This window comes from Dipodomys ordii, unplaced genomic scaffold (assembly GCF_000151885.1).
Source record: "Dipodomys ordii isolate 6190 unplaced genomic scaffold, Dord_2.0 Scaffold44, whole genome shotgun sequence".
In the NCBI taxonomy this organism is placed as follows: domain Eukaryota; kingdom Metazoa; phylum Chordata; class Mammalia; order Rodentia; family Heteromyidae; genus Dipodomys; species Dipodomys ordii.
Genome location: NW_012267260.1, coordinates 7143893 through 7148717, shown reverse-complemented (window position 1 = coordinate 7148717; position 4825 = coordinate 7143893). Strand labels below are relative to the sequence as shown.

Below are 4825 nucleotides of genomic sequence, written 5' to 3'. Positions count from 1 at the left end.
CAGACCCAAAAAAAAAAAAAGAAATCAAATGCAAAACCCACAGAAATGACAGTTAGTGAAAGCCTGTAATGTTTTTCATAAAAGTGGGAAAAGCACTGGGCGCTGGTGGCTCATGCTTGTAATCCTAGCTACTCAGGAGGCTGAGATCTGAAGATCGAGTTTCAAAGGCAGCCCGGGCAGGAAATGTCCATGAGACTCTTATGTCCAATAAAACACTAGAAAACGGAAAGTGGTGCTGTGGCTCAAGTGGTAGAGCATTCGCCATGAACTGAAGAGCTGAGGGACAGCGCCCAGGCCCAGAGTTCAAGCCTCACAACTGACAGAAAAAAAAAAAAAAGTGGGAAAAGCACAGCCCTAACACAAAGTCCCAACCTGAGGGAAGGGGTGATAGTGTCCAAAAAGAAATATACTCATGGGGCTGGGAATGTGGCTTAGTGGTAGAGTGCTTGCCTAGCATGAAGCTCTGGGTTTGAGTGCTCAGTACCACATAAACAGAAAAAGCCAGAAATAGAGCTGTGGCTCAAGTGGCAGAACACTAGTCTTGAGCAGAACAACTCAGGAACAGCACCCAGACCTGGAGTTCCAGCCCTAAGACCAGCACATATGCACACACATACACACATTTAAAAAAAAAAAGAGAGAGATCACATTATGTACATTCAATTCTTTCCATATCCTAGCAGGGGTCACCCAGTCTAAAAGGGTTCTTAAAGCCAGGTGCTGGTGGCTCACTCCTTTAACCCTAGCTATTCAGGAGGCTGAGATCTGAGGATCGTGGTTCAAAGCCAGGAAAACCTGTAAGACTCTTCTCTCCAATAGACCACCAGAAAACCACAAGTGGTAGTATGGTTCGTAGTAGCCTCAGGGACAACACCCAGGCCCATGATGGACAAAATACATAAATAAAAGTATCCTCATACTTTCTTCAGTGGTTTCATTCCTGAGCCAATGGAGACAAAGAAGAACCAACAGTGTGTAAGATCTGCTAAGGACTTAGAACAGGACTGAGGGCACAGTATAGGAAGTAGGGTGTTACGGATGGAGAAACCAGTCAGCACCTCTATCTCTGTGGCAAAACACGTGAACCAACCACTGGCTCATGGTTCCAGCACATTCCATCCATGGCCCCTTTCCCCCATGCACTTGGGCAAAGCATCATGGCGGCTGGAACACGTACAGAAAAGGTTCCCAGACAGAAGTAGAGAGACACAGACAGACAGGAAGGAGGCAACAAAACTCCTCCAAGGACATGCTCCCAGTTAACTACTTCCTCCAGCTAAGTCTCACCTTCTAGTTTCCAGAACTTCCCAAAAGAGCACCACCCACTAGGGACCAAGACTTGCCTTGAGCCTCTTTCTGAGACACTTCATCCAAACCACAACATTAGGACATCTGCAGATTTGTCCCAGGTTAGAATGGAATCCAGATCAGAGCCCAAGGCTGTTTCCCTCACTCCCTGTGTAACACCAGCATGGCTAATATGCAGCTTCAGTTACTTGCACACATCACTGAGGCAAATGCACCCACGCGGTGTGGGTAACTTCCCCCAGTCCATACCACTTTTTTTTTTTTGGTTGGTCGTGGGACTTGAACTCTGGGCCTGGGCGCTGTCCCTCAGCTCTTTAGCTCAAGGTTAGCACTCTTCCATTTGAGCCACAGCGCCACTTCTGGTTTTTTCTGCTTATGTGGTGCTAAGGAACCAAACCCAGGGCCTCATGCATGCAAGGCAAGCGCTCTACCACTGAGCCACTTTCCTAGCCCCTCCATGAGACTCTTATCTCCCATTAACCACCAAAAAAAAGACCCAGATCTATGTCTCAAATGGTAGAGCACTAGCTTCGAGCACAAAAGCTCAGGAGCAATACCCAGGCCCTGAGCTCAGCCCCAGGACTGGCACAAATAAAAAAAAAAAATAACAATTTTTTAAAAGATTGGTTTTAAAAGACATTGGATCATCTAAAGATTCCAAGAGCTGAGTAGAATCCATGTTTGGAGTTTGACAGATAGGACTGGAGAGAGGATTCCAGAACATTTCAATCTCTGTTCTTTCCACAGAACACTTGATTCCACAGTATACTTGATTCAGTTTTCACTGTCGGCTTGCTGAAATGCTTCCTCTCCTGTCTGGGAAGTCTCAGTGGTCCACTTAGTCCTCAAGGAAGGTTGTGAGTAGGTGGTGAGCCCACGTAGGCAGAAACACTGCAGCCACCAGATGTTCAGATTCACTACATTATTTTAGAAACTAATTATAGTTAAGAAAAGCCTTCTAAGCCAGGCACCAGTGGCTCACGCCTGTAATCCTAGCTACTCAGGAGGCTGAGATCTGACAATCTCAATTAAGAGCCAGCCCAGGCAGGAAAGTCCGTGAGACTCTTACCTCCAATAAATCACTCACTAGAAAACCGGAAGGGGCACTGTGGCTCAAGCAGTAGAGCACTTGCCTTGAGCTGAAGAACTGAGGGACAGCGCCCAAGCCCAGAGTTCAAGCCCTATGACCAACCAAAAAAAAAAGAAAAAGCGTTCTAGGACTGGGAATGTGGTTTAGTGGTAGAGTGCTTGCCTAGCATGCATGAAGCCCTGGGTTCGATTCCTCAGTACCACATAAACAGAAAAAGCCAGAAGTGGCTCTGTGGCTCAAGTGGTAGAGTGCTAGCCTTGAGCAAAAGAAGTTCAAGGACAGTACCCAGGCTCTGAGTTCAAGTCCAAGGCTGGCAAGTAAATAAATAAATAAATAGCCTCAGAGACCCAAACTCCAGGTAACCAATACTTTTCCATTTCCATTTTCTAGGTATCCATCACTAGTTTTATTGTGCAATGTAAGCAATGGGACATACTGGTTTTATAACCACAAAAATCACACTATATAAAAACTTCCTTCAGAAATAAACATCCACAGAAGATGCCTTGCCTAAAAAAAGCCTTACCACCCTCAGTGAGATCCCTGCTTTTAGTCGTTGGCAGCGAGTGAAGAATGAACCATTTTTTGTAACCTCCCTGAAGACAGACCCATGCTGCTCTCCTTTTCTCCCCACATTTCCTACTACTAGTTTTGGTTATAAAAAAAGGCTTCACTTCGGCCCACTCTGTTCTTTAGTGTGGATTCCTGCCATCCTAACTACATCTTTATGGACAATTTGAACTGACCAAAAATGTGGGCTTGGGGCAAGGGACAAAAGGTACAAAAGAACAGGGCTTTTCAAACTTCTGTGACATGCAGAAATGCACTGTACAATTCCCAATACACTTACATGTGTCAAGAAACACATGTAGATTAGTACAGTGGTTCACATCTGTAATCCTGGCTTCTTGGATGCTGAGATCAGGAGAATCATGTTTGGAGGACAGCCTAGGCAGAGTATATGAGCATTCCTCTCATCTCAATCCCCTCCCCCCCCAAAAAAAAGCTGGGCACTGTTGCATATGCCTGCCATGTCTGCTACACGAAGTCCAGGCCTGCCCTGGCAAAACACAAAATCCTAGCTTAAAAATACTCAAAGTAAAAAGTACCTGTGGCTTCAGAGAACCTGCTTTGCAAGTGTGATGCCCTAAGTTCAAACACCAGCCCCATCAAAGGAAGTGTACTTACTCTACGTGCAACCTCCTCTGATATTTTCTAGTACTTTTTATGTTTAAGATGTCTCTAGCTGAGAATAGTGGTTCACGCTTGTAATTCCAGCACAAGGAAGATCAAGGCAGGAGGATTAAGAATTCAAGACAAGCCTAGAATATATATATATGCATATATGTATATTACATATGTATATATACATATGTTGTGTGTATATATATATATATACACATACATATATGTCTCAAAAAATCTATGATGGTGATTTCCAACTCACCAGTAAGGTTCAGTTTGAAAAAAACTGCCATAAAGAATCCAGTTGCATTCCACAAGCTACTGATGAGTGAGTGAAAAGCCAGTAGGTAGCAGAGATATTAACCAACTACAAGGAATCACCCCCAAGGCAGACAGTGCCCTTCTGTTCAGCAGTCACTGCCAGGGGTTCAAGGGCCTTCCATATTGCCAGGGAACCCAAGGAGACCCTGCCTAGGCCCCGGTAATTTCTTTATAAATTCAGTCCAACTTAATTCCTCAGGGTGGCAAAGTCCGCTTGCTGCCCACTGCGGAAAGCAAGCCTTCCCTTTTGGCCCTATCTAGCAGGCATCCCAAACTGACCAGCAGGTGTGGGTCACCACTCCGTGGTGGGCGTGGTCTCCAGCCAGGTGGAGGCTGGGGCAGCGGGGAGCCGGGGGGGGGTACAGACGCGGGGGGACGGGCACTGGGCCGCATGGCAGCAGCGAAGGCCAGACCTCGATCCCCACACCACACAATCGTCTTACGAAACTCATGTCCACACCAAGTGGGAAAGGAGAGGGAGGACAGATAGACACCCGGGCTGGTCCCCGGATCGGCTCCACGACCCGGAAAAGGCAGGTGAGCTTCGGGGACCCCGCAGCCCCGAGAGCGCGGGAGGGGGCTGCCGTCCAGGCCGGACCCCGCTCAGGCCGGGACTCCTCCAGCCAAGGCCCGTCAGGCCCGGGGCCCTCCCCTCACCCCCCCACACTCCGGCTTCTCCTCTCTGTCCCCGAGGGGAGTGCGCCTGCCTCCCCCACTGCAGAGAGGAAAGGAAGAGCGGGAGAAACCAGCCAGAGGGGCCTCCGCGCGCCGCTGCACCCCGCCCTCCACTCCGTACCGCTCTCGCCGCCCCGGAATATCCCGCCGTGAACCCCCCTGGACAAGCGCCGCCTTCCCCACGCGGCCTTCCCCCGACTGCGCCTGCGCGCTCGGCCCAGCCCGGCGCGCGGCGGCTTGCGAGTG

The 4825-nt window shown here is 48.6% G+C and overlaps 1 protein-coding gene across 1 annotated transcript in view; it reads right to left on the bottom strand.

Annotated features, from left to right (window-relative positions):
* Mrpl14 (mitochondrial ribosomal protein L14) overlaps positions 1–4777 on the bottom strand; it is an 11191-nt gene extending 6414 nt beyond the window's left edge. The window contains exon 1 of the mRNA XM_013019219.1: positions 4701–4777. The gene's annotated coding sequence lies outside the window, so the exon portion shown is untranslated. The remainder of the gene's footprint in view (positions 1–4700) is intronic.
* Positions 4778–4825: the final 48 nt, after the last annotated feature.